General features: G+C 35.7%; 1 pseudogene; it reads right to left on the bottom strand.

Moving 5' to 3' along the window:
- LOC114922828 overlaps nucleotides 1–21,134 on the bottom strand; it is a 39,362-nt pseudogene extending 18,228 nt beyond the window's left edge.
- Between the last annotated feature and the right edge of the window lie 333 nt (nucleotides 21,135–21,467).

The following is a 21,467-nucleotide window of genomic DNA, read 5'->3' as shown; positions in this document are numbered from 1 at the left end:
TGGAAGCCCGTGGGAGGTGAAGATGCCCCTCACAACCTGGATGGTCCTGGCAATCATCGTAGTGGACACTGGAATGGCCTCTAGCCATTTAGAGTGACTGTCCACAACAATGAGGATGAATTGCCCCTGAAAGGGGCCAGCGTAGTCTATATGAACCCTCGACCAAGGAGCATGTGTTTCCTCCCACCTGTGTACAGGAGCCTGTGGTATTTCAGCCCTGGACTGTTGGCAAACCGGGCAACCCTGGACCTGGGTCTCAATCTCATTATCAAGCTCCGGCCACCAGAGATAGCTGTGCGCCAGAGCCTTCATCCGGACTATGCCCGGATGTCCCTCATGCAGAGATTGCAAGACTCTAGTCCTCAATGAGGTTGGGATCACTACCCTACTTCCCCATAGGACACAACTCTTAAAGGTGGATAGCTCATGCTTCCTTTTCCAGAAACTCTGGAAGTTAGTGCCAGGACACGTGTCAGGCCATCCTGATAGCACCCATATCAACACACGTCTTAGTGTGTGATCATTGGCTGCTTCTGCAGCCACATCCCTTGCATTGAGGGGAGACTCAGGCAAATTCTGAATAGCTAGTATGTGGTTAGGTGGAGAAGGATCTGATTCTACAAGCTGTAGAAGCAACCTGCTAAGGCCATCTGCATGGCCCATTTCTTTGCCAGGTTTGTGAACCAATGAGTAGTCATATGCAGAAAGGAAAATTGACCACCTCAACATTCTAGGAAAATTTATGTGTTTGCTTGTTTGTTGTAAACAACCCCACCAGTGACCGTGAAGTGGCGGCCATACAAAAAGTTATGGAACTTTTTTATATCAGCCACTATGGCCAAGGCTTCTCTGTCTATCTGTGTGTAATTATGCTCAGCAGATGACAGAGTCCTAGAATAGTAGGCTACAGGGACTTGTGTCCCATCAGCCTTCAGGTAACTTAAGACAGCCCCAATCCCATAAGGGAATGCATCGCAGGCTATACACACTGGCAGCTGCTCATTGAAATGAGCGAGAACAGCATTTTAAGATAACAATGCCTTGACCTCTGCAAAACTCTTTTTGTGGACTTGTGTCCACTTCCATGGAGCCTGGCAGAGCCAGTGTAACAGCTCTGCCAGTGTAACAGCTCTGCCAGTGTAACAGCTCTGCCACTGCAGTCTTGTGAGGTAGGGAGGAGTAATAGAAGTTTAGAAGCCCAAGGAAGGCTTGAAGCTCGCTCTTGGGGCTTAGGGCCTGCTGAATTGCTTTGAGCTTAGATTCAGCAGGATGGATGCATTCTGCATCTATACAAAACCCCAGGAATTCAGTGGAAGTGACTCTAATTTTGCATTTGTCTTGCTAAGCTTCAGTCCCGCTTCGCAGAACCACAGCAAAATGGACCGAAGCCTCTCAGCCAAGTTTTCAGGTGATTCCCCTGCGATGAGGATATCGTCGAAATATGGGCAAACTCCCAGAATGTTACGGAGCATTTGCTCCATAACGCTTTGGAAAATGCCAAGGGCTACGTTAACCCCAAACTGCAGTCTTCTGACTTTGAAAGCTTCCTGGTGCGTTACGATCATCTGGGCCTCAGCCGTTGCCTCATCAACCAGTAGCTGTTGATAGGCCTGAGCCAAATCAAGTTTGGCGAAAACTCGGCCTTCCTTAAGCGCGGCCAAAATTTGGCTTACTAGAGGCACCGGATAAGCAAGCTGCTATAATGCTTTGTTTAGCATGCATTTATAGTCAGCACAAATGCGGACTTCCCCATTGGACTTCAGTGGTGTAACTATGGGTGTTTCCCATGGAATGCTATCCACAGGTTCCAAAATACCTTGCTGGAGCAGTTTGTCCAGCTCGGCATTAATCTTTTGGTTCAATGCAAAAGGCACCCGACGAGGCTTAATTCTAATCAGGGCAATGGATGGGTCTAACTGCAAAGCAATCAGAGGCTCCTTGTACGACCCTAGTTCTGGGCTAAACACATCAGCAAACTCCTTGCAAACTTCTGCAAGGCCTGCCATTTGCAAGCTGTGTAGCCCAGTCACTTGAATCCCAAGTGCCTCGAACCAATCAAGTCCAATTAGACTCATGCGGTCACCCTCTATCACAACAATGTCCAGGAACCCTTTGAATTTCCTATGCTGCATGTTGAGCGTGGTCTCCCCTTTTACCCTGACTCGGCAATTTTGAAAATCTGTTAAGACCAGATTCGACGGCCTGAGTTTAACTTGCTGGTCGCTTCTGTAGCAGATTTGCTTAAGGGTGTCCTGGGATATGATTGACAGAGCTGAACCCGTGTCCAGCTCCATCGTTAAGGCCCCCCCCCCGCAATTTGACATCAATGCACAGCTTTTTCTTCAATAGTCACTGGGCCCCAGTTCTCAAAACACTCCTATGGGATGCGCAGAAACCCACCATATTCTGGCTGGGGACCCTGATACCTTTCCGAGGCAATTCTTCTGAAGGACGGTCTTTTGTGCGACCCAAACATACGGCAGCTATGTGGCCTTGCCGGCCACATGCCCAGCAAATGGCAGAGTGGAATCGGCAATCGGAGCGTTTGTGGCAGCCTCCACATCCGAAACACCAAGGGAATTGAACTGCCTTGTCAGCTCGCTTTTGGGGCATTCTCTCAGCCGGTTGCTGTAGACAGTCAACCTCGTTTTCGGAATCAGGATCAGCTACCTCTCGAGCAACCTCTTGATGGACAAAGCCTGAACTCGTAGGATGTTTGGAAAGCCGCAAGGCCTTGACTGCACCTCCCGCTGCTTCGTCAGCCGTGATCTCCCTTAGTGCATCCTGGAAGAAAATGTCTTCCTTTGCAAAGATCTTTTGCTGCAGCTCATGGCTCCTCAAGCCACAAACTAGATGATCTCAAAGTCTTTCCTCCAGGTTTTTAAACTCACAGGGCCTAGCAGCTTGTTGCAGCGCAGAAATAAAGTCTGTAGCAGACTCTCCTGGCCATTGGTCTCACTGTTCGAATGTGTGATGCCAGGCAATCAGTGATAGTTTTGGTTCAAAATGTTCCCTTAACATTTTCTTTAGCTCCGTGTACGCGATGGATTCCAGAGGTGCTGGGGCAACCAGATTTTTGGCAATATCAAATGTCTCTTGCCACAGACACACAGTAACCTTGCAGCTTTGAGCCCATCCTCCCAAACTTGGTTTACCCAAAAGTAGTTTTCTACCCAGGCCACGTATGAGCTCCAACATTCAGGGCATGATGTATCGAACTCAGACAGAAAGCCTATCTTTGACATCATTACTTCTTGGCAGCCTCATCAACGGCTCGTGCTGCTCCGGCTTACGAAGGGGTTCCAGGACGAATCTTGCCGAGCTCTCCTCCAGCCTCTTCGTACTGGCAGGCAGAGTCGCACGAATCGGAACACCGAACTTCCAAGCACTTTGGGCCTTCCATGGTGAGTCAGACTATTTTCTTCCATTGTTTTCTTGCAGCACAATCTCACCTTCATCACCAATGTTCTGTTCTGTGCGTTGGTAAGGCATTGAGACGAGGCAGGAGTAACAACAGTTGCTTCTTTATTTAATCTTCAACAGAACAACACAAAATGGCACGGATCCCTTTTATACCCCTTTGCAGGGAACAGCATCAACCAATCAATGCAACGTATCTTTCCCGCCTTGCGCATGCGCAATAGGCTGGAGATAGCCTGTCTGGCCCGGGCAGCCTCGTGGTCTGCCCGGGACTCTCTGCAGCTTCCTGCACCTGCTGTGTCAATCACAGCCCATGACATAACAATAACTATAAATGGGTAACATTCATGGTATAAAATATTAAAGACACGTTCTTTAATTTACAAGAGGCTGTAACTTCTAATTTAACAAGCTGACCCTGTACTTGATCACAGGAGGAGAGTGATAAGGAAATATAGCAATTACACTCTTCAATCTACTGTTTCTACTGCATAGACATGGAATAACACATTGGTACTGTAACAAGAATGCCCTGTTTAATAAAAACAATGTTATATTCCTTTTAAACTGAGTTAAACTTCTGGAGCAAGTTTGACAATTTTTAAAATCACTTCTGCCTTCCCATTTCAGGTTAGGGCCTCAACAAGATATGCACAATTCCCTATATGCACTTATTACTTGCCCATAAAATATACACAAAAGGAAATCTGAAATATTCCGAGCCACTTACATATTTTGGTTCAATGGTGTGGTTTTTTTTAATGAGAATATAGTTACACAGTTCAATATCTTACAAAATTAACAATAATGTTGTTTATTGGGAAAGAATTATTTAACCACAGCTGATTCTAGAAACAAAAATCCAACACTGATTTTATAGCAGATAAAAGCAGACAAAGGACAAGATATTGAACTTCATATTATTTGGATAATCCGGAAGGTCTTCCTTTCATTAATTTTAACATCAACCTGGGACAGGTCTCTTTTTTGGCTCTCCTGTCATTATAAGGAAAAATTGTCAACTTTGCTTAAAATAGTTGTTATATATTTACAGGATCAGTACATTCAGACAAATTAAGGAATAGAACTATTAATATCTCTATGCTCTTAGGCCATCCACATGATAATATATTTATGTAACCAATGATCACTTAACTTTGCTATATTTCAGTCAGTATAAATTAAATTAGGTTCTGGCCAATTTGACTGAATCCCAGCAGTCAAACTGTTGTTGTTGGTTTTTTTAAAAATGATATACCGTTTTACACCTATCAGTTTTCTTCTATGTCTTTAGATTATTTATTTCCTTCTACCCTTGCATTAAAATATTTCAGACAAGGTGAAAATACATACAAAGGAAAACGTAGAAGAAAAATGAAATAACTTGAGCATATGAAAAGAGAGTACCCAAAATTAAATTTCCCTGGAAGCTTAGTTCTTTTGACTTCAAAACATATTTGACATATGAACACATTTTATTGTGCCAATAAAATATTGTGCCAGTCTTCAATGAAATAAGGCATAAATAAGGTGCAACGTGCAAGTCTTATTGTTACTAGTTTCTGAGTTCATATCAACCAGATGTAATCAAACTATGAGAATTTAATTATTCCTTAAATTATGTACATATTAGAATATTTTAGCATTATTCTTAGTTGCAAGTGAAATCATTCTTACACATTGATAACATGTCAAAACTGAAGATTACTATTAATTGTGGCTAAACTTCGCATTCCAACTGACACCTGGTTTAAATATTCGTATATCAACATAAATTTGATATGAAATAGGACTTTGGCTTTAGAATTTACCATTCCCTATGTTCAATTTTATGTATAATTGACTTGTTTCATATATGATATAAAATATAAGATATGTAGAGTTTGTAATGTGCAGGTTAATGCAGTGGGTTATTCTGGCATTCAGTGAGAATGCCACATCATTAAAGCATATCCAGCAGATGCAAAACTGCTGGAAACAAAAATAGAAAGGATCTGGAGAATATAAAAGAAAATATTTTATCATATATTTTAAATTTATGCCAGAAAGTATTTTCACTGCCATCTGATCTCTGTACATCCTCACAATTTATAATTCGATGTTTTTCAAACATGGATTAATTGAACTCTTCATATTTTGTTGCTGTGTGAATCAGCAGGGCCATCAAACTATTCAGAGTAATTCACTGTGAATTTTAATGGTTTAATGGATTATTTTTGTTTATATCTGAACATCTAGGAGAGCAGCATTTAAGGATTATAATGTGCTCTATGTTTTTAATAGAAAATGGGTTATGACTATTACATACATTTATAATAACTAATTACAAATTGCTATTACTACAGTACCAACAATGAAGAATAAATATCATGATGAATATCATGTTGCTGGAATTGGGTATGTCTAGTTTAACGAAGAGAAGGACGAGAGGGGACATGATAGCAGTGTTCCAAACCCATGTTGGCTTTTAGTAATGACTTTGTTTGCCTCTAAGTGTTCGCTGATTCGTTGTTTGATTATCTTTTCCAGAATATTCCCAGGTATTGAGGTCAGGCTGATAGGTCTGTAGTTTCCTGGATCTATTTTTTTCCTTTTTTGAAGATGGGTACTACATCAGCTGTTTTCCAGTCCTCTGGTAGTTCCCCAGTGCTCCAGGATCTTTGAAAAATATAGTTCAGTGGTTCTGAGATCACATCTGCCAGTTCCTTGAGAACCTTGTGGTGTACTCCATCTGGTCCTGGTGATTTGAACTTGTCTAGGCTGACAGGTGCTCACTTACCATTTTCCTGCCTATCTTAACTTGTGTTTCTAATCTGTTTTTTATGGTACTGTTTTTGATAGGTTGAACTGTTTTTTTCCTTTGTGTAAAGGACAGATGCAAAAAACGAGTTAAGTAGTTCTGCTTTCTCCCTGTTGCTTGTCATCTTCTTGCCACTTTTCCCCACTAATGGACCAATGATTTCTTTAACTTTTTGTGTGTTTTTTACATGTTTTTGTGTAGGATATATCATAGTTAATGGCTATCTCTTTAAGACCACAAATGGCATTATTGTGTCAAAGGTAACTGGAAAGCTACAAATACTTCTAAATCTGCTACCAGAATTGCTCGGTAAACCTATTCATAATTTGTTTATTATGTAGTAGGTGGGCTCAGGACCAAAATTTCAGTTAGAAAATAATGTGTGTTATTTTCCCTGGGTACTTAAATTGTATTAATTATGGAACAGTATAAAATCTTCTTAGGCTGTAATTTTTGTGGAAATTTGGTATTAAATGATAGAGCCCTGTTTAATTTACTAGAAACTTTCCACCTATATTCTAATACTGGGATGACGGATGAATTTCATCTTTCTTCTAAATGCCCTTGATTGGAATTGTTGAGGGAGAGTAAGTTTTTAAAATTATTTTAATCAAGGTTAGCCTTTTAAACTGCTAATAGCAATACTGGAATAATATATTCCTAATTCAGCCTTGCTATGAAGGGAAAAATATAGGAGGACTCTTGAGAGTTTATAAAATGGCAGGAGGCATGGCCAACTGCTCCATAGAGACAAGGTTGCCCACTAGCATTCTTATTCTACACAACAGTGTTGCCATCTTAGAACATTCACGATATCTCCCAAGATTTTAACCAGATCTATAACTAAACAGAAAATGAAGAAAATAATTCTCTTGAGATTAAGAGATGATATAAATTGATTTTTTTTCTGTTCTAAGAAGAAGACATTCATGAGGAAAAGCAAAACTATACAAAGTCTAAACATCAATAAAAATAATCAATATTGTAGCAATTTAAATTATAAAGTATAAATTATAAACTTATTGATTTCTCTGCAATATTTATTACTATATTATAGTAAAAGGATTGTATTTACAATTTTATTAAAATAAACATAAGATTGACTGGTGTCATAAATACAAAAAATACTTCATTTTAAAATTGATTCTCCATATTTTTGCTATCTTTGTCCTTTAATTTTACATAGTATATATATAAATGTGACCACTAATACTTTGGAATACAAGGTATGAATGCTGTTTTGAAATACACATTGCTCTCTGTTTCGTTAATTTCCTTCTTGGAGTATAAATAAAAACCTGACTAATATGATAAACTCCATTGTTCTACCCTCTCCAAACGAAGTCAATCGATAAATTTTTATTTAAAAAGTGAAGAAGCAAAAATTATATTTTACATACAGCAATTTTCTCCTTTGTGTTACATACCGGCAGCTGCTATTCTATTTCAAGCATTTAATATATCAGAACTTTCCAAATCTACAACATTATTCACCCCAAATTAGTTGTGGCTTACATGAGGGTTAATAACATTTTTCTAAATCAGTAATGCAGTACAGTTTATTGTGCAAAAATCTGGTTGTCAGATTTTATTTTAATTAGTAAATTTAATTATTAAAACATGAGCTAGAGTAATGTACATGTATCGAAACATTTTAATTCAAATGGCTGCATCAATAGTGAAGCCTTGGAAGGGTAAATGAGGGTGGAGAATGAGGATGGAGGTTTGGAAATCAAATTAAGTTCCTTTCACTTTAGAGAAGAAAAGTGGAAGTCAGGCATACATAGGAGAATACTATACCTTGTTCATGCTCTTTTCCTACTGATGGACTTTAACCTACAGTCATTTATCTTATTCATGTGGTGGCCTCTAGCTGCTACGCCAAACTAAACATCCAACCTAAACATTTGAATATCAATCCCAAGTCAAATTCCTTGCAAGCAACAACTATTGGAGGAAAAATAAAAGAATAAGCTCCCCACCATCAGCATCATGTGTCCTTTCTTAATGTCATATGTGACTGACAAAAAAAATAGCAGTTTGTATAGGGCCCAAAGGTCCAGAACAGCAGGCGAAGATGAAATGAGAAGTCATGTCAACAAAAAGAAAGCACACAAGGAATGCTTTGATCTTATGTGTATCCCCCAAGACAAATCATTCTGCCTACAGTACAGCATCCCTCTGCCATTAAACAAAAACACAAACACATAATCCAAAATGGGCCTTTAGTAACCATTCAAATCAACAAAATTTCAGCAAGATTATAGACAATCCATTTGGATTATTTTTCTTTTCCTTTTAAAATAATTTATCTTTAATATTCAAACATACATACGTCATTTCATACAGAATTCAAGATTTGTGCCAACACAGTAACAATGACTTTAAATGAATATAAGTACAGGTAGTCTTCAACTTACAAAAGTTCATTTAGGACATTTGAAGTTACAACAGCATTGAAAAAAGTGACTTCTGATTGTTTTTCCGACTTACAACTGTTGCAGCATCCCCATGGTCACGTGATCAAAATTCAGACACTTGGCAACTGACTCAAATTTATGATGGTTGCAATGTGATCACCTTTTGCAAACTTCTGACAAGTAACATCAATGGGAAAACTAGGTTCACTTAACAATTGTGTTACTAACTTAATAACTGCAGTGATTCACTTAACAACTGTGACAAGAAAGGTCGTAAAATGTGCAAAATTCACTTAACTCTCTCACTTAGAAATTTGGGGTTCAGTTGTGGTCATAAATCGACATTAATTTGGCATTGGCCAAATTGCTTTTATAGGAAATCTCCTAATAGGAAGTATCTATAGTACATAAGTGAAATATTTTAGGCTATTCCTTACTACACTAACTTATCTTTATCTTTTGTATGAGCAGCTGGAATCAGATCCAATCAAAGCAACTGAGATATTCTTGTACATGAAAGCGTTACATGATGTACTTTATATTGTTATATGTCAGTTATTGAATTTCTCAAATAAAAGGAATTTTAAAAATTATAAATGTGACAAAGAGATAAGCAGGCTTTTGTCAGGTATATTGGCGCTATGAACATTTTCTCAACTTGAACAACATTATACAGTATATCAATCCTTCAACTTCTAATGAAGGCTACATTGTATGCCTGCTTACGGTATATTAGCAATACCACTGATAAATTTCAACAAAACTTTTATCCAGTAAATATCAACAATACATGTATCACACTATGTGTATCAATGCAGGTGTTTAAGTATAGTAATGGACATTGTCTTCCATAAGTTGGTCATTCACCCTTGATGCAATTGGTATAAATAACAAGAAGTGGGAGAAAGAACTCTCTTTTCAATTAATTCAATTAGGAAGCAGCTTTAAATTAAGAAGAAACTAAGCAATGTTTCTCATTGTTTCACATCAATATATTCCAGTTATCTGACAAATAGTATTTTACAAATAGTTTGAGGTAATACATATTTACATGCTTGGATGCCATGGGAAAAGTCTTCTCATTCATGAATCCACAGATAGTAGCTAGATTAAAAGTAAAATGTATTTCTTTCATCAATTAGGAGAGGAAATGCCTTTAAGGAATTTTAGCATAATTTTAATTTGGATTGTACCATATATTATTGTCTTACAGCATGTAATATCTTGTCAAAGATAAATTATTTTATTTCAATCTATTTTTATTAAATCTCTTACTATCAGGATGTAATAATGTCTTTCTTGCAGTGATGTCTTAAATCTGATGGTACGCTTCCTGGGTGTTAAATAACTGATATGCTACACAGTAATCCCTAATTATGAAAGAATTTGGAGAATAGACATGTCTGGTATTAAGACAGCAAGCCAAACAGTTGTACTGACCTTTTAGAAATGATTATTGTATAAATCGATGTTACATCTCATTACAAAGAAGTGATGAATATAGTTTCAGTTTGTTTTTGAATACAGCAATTCTACTTTTTCCACACTTAATACATTTCCACCCTCAATTCTAATTCTGTTTTGATGAACTTGAGGCTCATAAACAGTGTATCTCTGAACTGAATACCCCGAAGTAATTTCCAGGTAAGTTCTATGTGGAACGTCTATGTTCAGTATTGCAGGCTAACTCAAAAGGCACTTACTAGGAAAAATAAAAGAGGCAATCTTTTTAGTCAAAAAATATTTCTTGAACTAAAAGGCATTGTTCAACCAAACACAAAAATGTGTTGACAATTTTCTTTGCTAGCCAAAACAAACAGGCAGACTTGGAAAAGAACTACTGAAATGATAGGCACACAAGAACTACATCTGGCTATACTCAAATTTAGTCCAGGCAAAGGTGCATCTTAATTGAATCTTGCTCTACTTTAATTTCTAATATGCTGATGGCAATGAGATCTCCAAAAAATACATTCTGAGTCCCACCCCACTGATTTATCACATCCAAGCTTCAGCTAGTCTTAGGTCCAGCTGACTTTTGGTAACTTTGATTACTACAGTTGCCAAGTTTTAAAACTTTCTAATTTAAATCAATCTAAATTGTATTGAAATTAAGTTAGAATATTAATGTTGATGAGATCTAGTGTAAGAAAAACACTTATTTTCTCTCACTAGCATTAATTATATTTACTTTTGTGAGATTTTTTTTAAAAAAAAAACATTGACATCCCTCCAAGAAATGTATTTTGAAAACTTTCATTTTATAAATGGGTTTTTTGATCTGTATCATATATAAAAATATGAAAAAAAAACTTTTGAAAATATATGTGAAAGAATATACAATAAATAATCAGGAAAATACAATTCCATGCTAGTTTAAAAAATTTACAGTACAAATTGAATTCCAAAATACAAAGAGAACCCTGTGGACAGGTTTATATTGTGTCTTTTCATCAGCCAACACTCAGCTAAGTTGGAATTAACAATTTTTTAAAAAAACCTAAAGGAAGTACCACGTACACCCTCACCAACACTGGCAGTGCAAGCTACTATATATAACCATAGAGCAACCATAGTCCCAGTCTCCAGCAATAATATCTTGTTGGGTAATGAAACATCTGCAAGCAATCAAACTCAGGGAGCACCAACAATTCCACAAATTTATATTTAATTTTCAAATGAAAGATTGTGATTATTCCTTATGCCAAGTCTGAAAAACTAATATGACCCCCCTCTTCTTAAATCTGTTTGTATACATGTTGACTTGTTTCTAATCAACCAGAAACAACATGGTTTTATGATCTTACTTCCATGGCTCATAACTCATAGCTTTCATAGGTACTAGCTCTGTATTCATATCAGTCTTTTCTTTTTAAACTTGTAATTTCTACTTGTAGACAAATATAGAACTACAAGGTAAACAATATATAAAACAAAGAAAAAGAAAAAGTTTTGAAGAAATGTTTCAAAAACTACTTGGCAATAATTGGTAACAGTATCATGTTCAAATTGACAGCTTTGCAAAACATCAGATGTTTGAGATATTTATGGGTATACTGACTATAAATTCTTTTATCAAAAAATCTGATAAATGAATTATCAGACAGATTCATTTAAGTTCATTTCATTAATGACAAAGTGTTTTATTTATAACAGAATAGACCAGGGGTCCCCAACCTATGGGCTGCGGCCCGAGAGCAGGCCCCGGGCTCTTGGCCAGCAGGCCATGGAAATGGTTGGCCAGTGTGAGCACATGTGGGTGTGCATTTCCCCCACTCGCGCTAGCGCTCGCGCCCCCATTTGTGCATGTGCATGGACGCAAACAGGGCTACTAGTGCAGGGTGGGTGTCCACAATCCATTTGCGCATGCATGAACAGGGTCGCTAGTCGCTGTGGGTGGGGTACGGCCATTCAGGCATACACACGGCACCAGCGCATGCCGCACATGTGAATAGGACTGCTAGTGCGACGCCAGCGTGCGTGGCCCTGTGTGTGCACGCATGTACACACACACCAATTTTGAAGCTGTTCTCCTTCCCTCCAGTCCACAAGCCTGGAAATGTTGGAGACCTCTGCAATAGACAATATTTTTATTGGGAAGCACACAAACCTATGGAAAAAGGAAGGTGATGATGCAAAATGCATAGGACCATGATGCTAACATTGAGAATTTTAGGTGAGCATTATAACCATCATCATCATCACCACAACCATCATTATTATTCTTTATTTTTGAAACTCACTCTGAATTATTTTAAAATCTCAAAACGGTTATAAAACAGTATTACCGATTTGTTGCAATCATAACTGAAGAAGGGCTCCACAAATGCAAAAAAAATCATCTCTATATTCTTAGGCCCCAATTATTATTAAAACATAGATATAATAATGATGAGGAGTATGGAAAGCACTTTAAAAAGTTGTGTTTTCCAATGCATGAGAACATGAGCAACACATGCTCTTCCAATTAATAAAGAAACCACATTTTTCTGCAATTGACACAGTATCTTTAAAAGCTGTTTCAGGCTATAGCTACGTAAATGAGCATATAAAGCACTTCACTTCAAAATGAAATAACTCATAATTTTACTGCATATTCATTGATCATCAGAACATACCCATTTATAAAATAGTTCTTTATCAAAATCTGTTAACAGCTATTACTGTATATATTTCATCCTTCAACTAATAAGCCACCTATTAGCTCTAAGCATAAATATAATAGAAGAAACAACCAGTCATAGAATCAAACTATAGTTATGCAGGTACTATATCACAGGCATAATGTATATATTTTAAATAAACAAATGAGAATAGTTTCTATAAATGAACAATTTAAATGGGGGATAGGAATAAAAATTCACTTGGTTTTCATGCCTTTATGGATGTTTCTGCTGTATAAATGAGAAGGCATTTACTGATACTGCATCTGGTTTTGTAAAAAGTATTCCAATAATTCACAATGAGATCAAACCATCTATGAAAGCCAATCATAAATCTAGATAAATGTCTTCCCTTGAAAAACAATATTACAATTCATACCTACTACTCATTCATGTATTGTTTGGGGATATATACACATTAAAATAAGCATGATAAAAACTAACACTATTAAAATTAGTAACACAATTTCTTTTTATTCCTAGCTGCAATAGAGATATTTTTATAAAGAGTTAATTTTCCTTATTATCAAATATAAGTAGAAACCAGATATAGAAATAATAATCAAAATCCTAATAAGGTAAGATTATTTCAAAACTTTTATTTTATCTTTACCAATGTTTCAGCTTATTTAGCTTTGAAAACACCATTGCATATAATGTGATATAATATAATGTAATATATTAATTAAATGTATAGTTCAAGTACAGACGTGGCCATGAAAGCCCGCTAGGTGACTTAGGTCAGTCACTCTCTCTCTCAGGACAACCCACTTCACAGGGTTGTTGTGAGCAAAATAGGAGGAGGAAGGTATGTTGAATATGTTCTCCACCTTGAGTTATTTGTAAAAAGATAAAAGTGGGATACAAATAAATAAATAATAAACAAATGATCATTTAGCACTCTGAAGAGAATTTTGCTAATTGTCCAGTAGGAATATTAACTAAACCGGCTCAAGGTTGACTCAGCCTTCCATCCTTTCAAGGATGGTAAAATGAGAATCCAGATTGTTGGGGGCAATATGCTAACTCTGTAAACCGCTTAGAGCAGACATGTCAAACTCGCGACATCACGTGATGACAGGCAACGTATCAGAGCTTTTTCTCCATTGCCGGCAGTAGGGTGGGCGTGGTTTCCTGGTGATGCGTCCGGCCTGTGGGCCGGCAGTTTGACACCCCTGGCTTAGAGTGATGTAAAATCTAAGTGCTATTGCTATTTTCTTAAACTACATTGTATAGTTGAATACCATGATTGATTAAACTGATTTTTAAGATAATCCACGTATTTCTTTAAATTCTTTTGACATGTTTATTCAAAATATGTGTCTTTCAGAAAACATATGCCTTCTTTTGGAAATGATGCTATCTTGAATCTACAGGAATGTCTTATATAATTTTCCATTTCCCCTAAAATAAACAATTATAAAACTATCTCCGTTGATTCAGTAATATAGATAAATTCCCATTACTTGCTTTGTCTTTAACATCAGACAGCTAGATAGACTTTTAAATAGTTGTTCTGGAAACCATCATTCAATATGTTACTTCAATGTTGTAATCGTATATGTTTTAAATCGTCTATAGCAAAGCTGTTTCTCTGTGAACTGCTAACAAACTCCAAATTCTTGGAAGATTTTTACAAGCAAAATGAATCTAGCAGTTCTCTTTATTCTAAAAAGCGAATACACAGGCTACATATTATAAAAAAAAACATTTTATAATACAGATACTGTATATTACATTTCCAGACTGGGTTGGAACTGAATGAAGACTGAACCAATTAATAATAGCTTGTCCCAAAAGGCATATATTTATCTCAGATCTTTGATATCTGTACAAATTAGGTTGTCATCTGTAAAACCAGGAACAAATCCCCAGAGTTTATTTTTAAACATAACATGCCAATGATGTTGATTGAGCAGACTGTTATAAATCCAAATTAAATGGTCTTGAAAAATAAGCAGGATATAAAAAATGTAATATTCTAAATTTGTGTTACACAAATTTCAGAATAAGTTTTATGTTTACCCTAGGTCTTCAATTTGGATTAAACACAATTCTCAAAAGGGATCTGAAACGCTGGTTTCATTAAGCCACAAAGACGTTATAGTGTAATTTGAATCTTATATTTCTTTTTTTCCACATTTTTTCATAGTGTTCAGACTTTTTAGTAACTCATTTGAAATTACATAAACATTATTAAAACTATTAATAGAAATTCAAATTTTACAAATTCTGTTCTCTATCAAGGAAACATGAACAGTGTATGTAAGATTTAATGTCAATTTTTTCAGTTTTTTTTTCATTTTTCCTAAATACATAATAGTACTGTCTTGTGATAATTTTCATACATTAGTGAGATGATTGTGTATCCACCGATTCCTGATCTGCATCCAGAAATTCAAATTTAATTCACAAAATTCTAAAGAAAGAAAGGAAGGAAGGAAGAAAGGAAGGAAGGAAAAAGAAAGAAAGAAAGAAAGAAAGAAAGAAAGAAAGAAAGAAAGAAAGAAAGAAAGAAAGAAAGAAAGAAAGAAAGAAAGAAAGAAAGAAAGACGGGAGGGAGGGAGGGAGGGAGGGAGGGAGAGAGAGAACGAAAGAAAGAAAGAAAGAAAGAAAGAAAGAAAGAAAGAAAATGTGAACAGATTTTTAAACTTTCATTTCCTGCTGGATTACTGATATCAATAACAGTGTGGGTATTGGATTACTAATAGCTTTTAAAGAGACACTTAAATTACACTTTGGTGGAAATATTTGACAAATTTGGGCTTTGACAAAAGCTGTCAGGACAGCAGGATATTGTAGATAAAATTCTAGTTGCTTCTCTCTTTGATTAGTTTCCATCCATTGCTTCCTGAAGGCAGGCCAAGAAACAATGGATGGAAACTAATAAAGGAGAGAAGCAACCTAGAACTAAGGAGAAACTTCCTGACAGTTAGAACAATTAACCAGTGGAACAACCTGCCTCCAGAAGTTGTGAATGCTCCAACACTGGACGTTTTAAAGAAGAGACTGGACAGCCATTTGTCTGAAATGGTATAGGGTTTCCTGCCTGAACAGGGAGATGACCTTCAAGGTCCCTTCCAACTTTATTATTATTATTATTATTATTATTATTATTATTATTATTAGTAGTAGTAGTAGTAGTAGTAGTAGTAGTAGTAGTAGTGGTGGTAGTGGTAGTGGTAGCGGTAGCAGTAGCAGTAGCAGTAGCAGTAGCAGTAGTAGTAGTAGTAGTAGTAGTAGTAGTAGTAGTATAAATAAAAGCATAAATAAAAGCATATTGAATATCTTGTCACTTTTGCTACTATTATACTACTACATTACTCTCCTTGATGAAAAAATGGGATGGTAATCAAAGCAAACAAGAGAATGTAACTAGATGCAAAAAATGACCGCAGGATCAGAATCTGGTTTTGTCTTTATCTTTAATGGAGTCAGGGTTATTTGTTTCTGTACTGGGTTTTTTTTTCTTGCAAGCTGCTTGGAATCACCAAGATTGAGATGATGGCCATATACATTTTCTTAATAAAAATCAATTTTAAAAAATGCATAATCTTCCTGACTCACATCTGCAAACATGACACGTACATACAGTGTCTGAAAATAGGATTCTTCCAGTAATATAAACATATAAGACAATATCTATCTGTCTTAATTTGTGCTGACATTTTAAATAAATTAATGCTTGAACAAAGTAGTTACTTTCAGTGGGACTGCCTTATCAAAACTTTACTTTTTCCTTACAATTAGTCTTTTTTGATGGCAAGAGATTTTAATATAAATCCCAGTGAGAAAAAAATTCAAAAGGTTTGAAATCATGTGTCTTCATCTACCTTTGGATCCTGAAACTGAAAAATTTAAAAATATATGTAATACTTATTCAAGCAAGTTCTGCAGCTTTTCTTATTCCTAATCTTCAGATTTCATTTTAAAATCTAACTGGAATGAACTACCATTTGTATAAATAGAATAATTTCTTAAATGTAAATTTAAGGCATGGGAATCTGATGCGTATTGGACTGCTCATATGGAAGTACGAATTTTATCAGTTTTTCTTTTGAAAGAGTCTCATTCTTGGATGGACAAATAGCAAATGGCTAGAAGTTGAGCATTTGAATATATGCACTGGATAAAAGCATTCTTTAAATTTTGATATAATTACTTTCTTTCTTCAGTAATGACTTAAAAGCACGATTCCACTAGAGAAAAAAACCAATGGAAGATATTTTTATGATCTTTTCTCTTGGGAAATGTGGGAAGCTTCAGCCTGCTGGAGATTTGATTTAAAGAAAAGATATCTACTCTTTAATAATATAAACAAGTGTGATGCACGGGAAAGAGGGGGACTTAAAGCCCCTAATTTAAAATTATATTATGATGCAGTGGTTCTAACTTGGATTAGTGATTGGATTAATTTAACTAACAGATATTTTGGTACTTGAAGGCTGGGATTTATATTATGGATGGCATGCTTACCTATTTTTTGATAACAAAATTGATCGTGTTTTTAAATCTCATATTTTAAGAGAGTTTGGAAAAAGTATTCTTATAAGGTAACTTTAAAAATCCCAATGTGGGCTATTCTGGAACATGCAATACAAGGAATTATAAGAGGTGTAAAATTAGAAGGAATTGTCTATAAAGATCTACTTATGTTAAGAGGACAGGACTGGCAAATTAAATAATTGGATGAGTTAAGACAGGATAATGTACTCCAGTCCTGGTTCTTATATTGTCAGTTGGTTGAGAGATGGCATATAGACCAAAAATTGGGTTTAACTCTAGAAGATGTGAACTTGATAAAACAGATTAAAGATCAAAGTAGAGCCCATATTAGGAGAATATATAGTATTTTGATAGAATCTGATTCGGAAACAGAATTAGTTAAAGATTGTATGATCAAATGGGCTCAAAATATTCAAGAACCAATAATGTTAGAAACTTGGGAAGTAATTTGGGTAAGAAATGTCAAGTTCACCCAAGCACAGAATCTAAGGAAAAATTTTTATAAAATGTTTTATAGATGGCATTTGGATCCCAAAAAATTGTCTTGCATGTATCCGAACTTGCAACCAAAATGCTGGAGATGTGATAATATGGACACAACTTATTATCATATCTGGTGGACTTGTAGGGATGTTAAAGCCTTTTGGATTAAGATTTGGTGGAATATTCAACAGATTTTTAAGAAAAAGATAAAATTTACACCGCAGTTATTTTTATTGGGTATTATGGATAATTTGGATCAAAAAGAAATGAAATTGATGTTGTACTGTATAACAGCAGCAAGGACATTAGTTGCTCAAAACTGGAAAAAAAAGACGTTACCAACTATGGATGATTGGAGACAGAAGGTATCGTATTTTGCAGAGATGGCAAAAATATTCGCGTACCTGAAGGATCACTCTCAGGAGAACTTTATTTCAATGTGGAGAAGATGGATAGATTACATTCAGAGAAAATATGAACTGAATAATTATCATGTAGCTTTTGATTAAAAATTTTATATATATACAAATATATACAACAAATGTTGATATATTTATAAAATTTGTATGTATCTTAATGTTATTTTAGAGTCAAAGTAAGTTTATACTAGTGTGTAGTAATAATGAGTAGTTTTGGATAGAATTGGATTATTGTGTTTGTTTATTTCCTGGATCAGCTCTGGGAAGTCCTGGGGGGGGAGGGGGGAAAGGGAATAGATAGGTATATAAAATGATGTATTGTAGATTTATATGTGTTTTTATAAGAAGATGTCCGGTGGGTACCCCAACTGCACCAGACGGGATGGTTGAGAGAGGAAGGGAGGTAGGAGAGAGGGAGGAAGGAGGAGAGGTTGTAGGACTGGGAGGAGGAAGGTGTGGTAAGTGAAGGAGGAGGGTGCAGGGGGGGACACCGGACACTTCCGTGAATGTATTGAATGTGTTAATTTTTTGGTTGATATTGTATTTAAAGGCATCATATTTATGTTATTGTTTTCAATTGAAAAATCAATAAAAAATTTTATGGAAAAAAATAATATAAACAAGTGCAAGAAAACTCAGGTCTTCTCTTAAAAACTTCCCACAAACTCTATTATCCTTTCAAATAATTTTTGAAATATTTTTATTTTACAAATGAGAATTGACACCAAAAATGTTGGAGAATTTCTAGTGTCCTTAGCACTAGTTAAAAACTCCTTTCATGCCTATCCATACATAATCTAGATTAAAAGCAAACTGAAATCACCCAACTTCATTTTAAGAACACAGACACAAACAGCAATATATTTTATATAAAATATAAGATCTGTGCTAAAATATAAGTTTATATATAAATAAATATACTGCATATCTATATATCAAATATAAATTGTTTCTTTTTACATTAATTTTAAGGTTTAAATGATTCTATTTAAAATTTTTACTGCGTTTCACTGAAGATTAACAAAATAATAAGCTTCTTCATCTATGTTTTTGCAGAAACAGAACAAAGACAAGCATAATCACAATATTAAATAAGCTGCATTGTTCAGTATCTATAAATTGGTCCATTAGCAGAAAATGATCTGCACCACAGGGAATTAGAGTCCCAGGAAATATTTTTTGGAGATGAGCATCCTTAAGAAAAGGGGAAATGACTGATGTAGTTGGATTTAATGCCTCAAACAGGAAACAGATAAATACTTTAAAGAAAAAAGTAGAAAAGAAAAAAAATACTTTCTAAATAGGTCTAAAAGAAAAGTACATAAAATGGGGAAAGTATGTTCCAGAAACAGAGGTAGGAATTTTATTCTAGGATAGGATAATATTTATTTATTTGTTTGTTTATTTATACATGATTTTGAATACATTTTTGACTCCTGGCAACTAACTGGATAAGTGCTTGTAGTTTTCTTGGCACAGTTTTTCAGAAGTGATTTACTATTGCCTCATTCCTCCGGCTGTGAGAAAGAGAGACTGACCAAAGGTTACTAAGTGGCTTTGTGTATTAGGTGGGATTAGAATGCCTGGTTTACTGGTTTCTAGCCTGGTGCCTAAATACTACAGCAAAAGTTTATTTATTTATAATTTATTTATAATTTAATTTATACCCCGCCCTTCTCCTCATGGGACTCAGGGCGGCTAACAGCCTCATAAAAACTACAATACAAATACCATAATTAAAAGCCGAATTAAAAAGAAATATTTAAACAGGCCGATCAATTAAAATTACCCTTAAAAATCCCCTGAAACTTTAAAATCATTAAAAATTATCCCTATTTAAAACTCACCCTAGGTCAGGCCCGCTTGTTGAAAAAGCCATGTCTTGAGGGCGCGGCGGAAGGTCTTTTCACCTGCTTTTAAAACCAAGGAGCTCAAGTAACACTCACTGAAAAATTTTAGTGCCTTAATTTCAGGGTTGAAATTAAAGGTCCCAAAGCATAGACCGGTCCAAATCTCTCTTCATTCAATGGTTATCTGAAACTCAATCCCCACTATACTACTTCTCAAGTATAGCAAATATAACAAGCAATGCTTTTGCTCTCTTTTTAAAGGCATACTAGAGAGAAATATTTTGCTCATGATGGCCCAGCCTATTTCTGGATCATTGCTTCCCTTACCGCCTGAAGTGGTAGTGTTCCTGTTGAAAAAAAGTTTAAATCATCATGTTACCATTACCTTGGCAGGCGTAGCCTCTTTCTTCATAGCCGGCATTACACAAGCACTTCCCTATGGGTACTAGCCATTCTCCTTCGGTACTGCAGTACATCTTGGGTGGGTCTTCCTCTTTGGAATGATTAACACAAGAGCCTCGCACTTCCACCAGTGACTGGGAATCCATAGGTACTGTATCTGGAAACATGGCCAGGTTCTTTATAGTAAAAGGGCATTTTTTGAAGTACACTCGCACTGATACTAAGGCCACACATGCACCCACATCTTGAAAAGCCAAATAAAATCCTTTCCTGCTCACAGGTCCTACTTCACGAACTTCTGTATTGAGCTTAAGAATCCGATCCCCAAGATCCATCTGAGTGAAACTCTCATCGGCAGCAATGGTATCAATCTTTGTAAACTGATGTTCTCTGAACTTGACAGAATGGTCATCATCAGATTCCATATAATACAAATTAAAAGTTTCCTTACAGGTGCCCAGAACCAAAGGGATACTGTTACAATCCCTCAGAGTAAATTTGAGTTCCACATAAATTTTCTGAGCTGAATTTCGTGGTATCCAATTTGTCCTTAACCAATTGTTTTGACTGTGGTCCATGACGTTGCAGACTTGGTAAGTTCTGATTGGAGTATAGTTCTCATCAACACCACTTATTTCTTCCCACTGAAAAGAAGCATAAAAATAAATTAGCTAAACAAAAAAGTGTATGTAGTCACTAATAATCAGACAAATCACAAAATGGTCATTTCTTGAAAGTTTATCACCAAAGAAAAATCTTATAATTTCAGAAGCACAATGACATTGTGTAACAATGTATTTGTTACAAATTCATAAACCTTTTACCCATTGGCAAAAAAAATAATCAAATTTTCCAAGAAGACTTTAATATTAAAATCATCGGAGGCCCAACTCTCTTTTATGTCTCTATTTTGAGGGCATTGTAATATATATAAAGTATACAATATTCAAAGTCCTTAATTTATTGTTGCTTTGCTCTTGTCCAGTTTTTACAGAAAAGTGTAA

This window comes from Protobothrops mucrosquamatus, unplaced genomic scaffold, assembly GCF_001527695.2.
Source record: "Protobothrops mucrosquamatus isolate PMUCROS unplaced genomic scaffold, P.Mucros_1.0 scaffold1028, whole genome shotgun sequence".
NCBI classification, from domain to species: domain Eukaryota; kingdom Metazoa; phylum Chordata; class Lepidosauria; order Squamata; family Viperidae; genus Protobothrops; species Protobothrops mucrosquamatus.
This window is presented reverse-complemented; position numbering and strand designations above follow the sequence as displayed.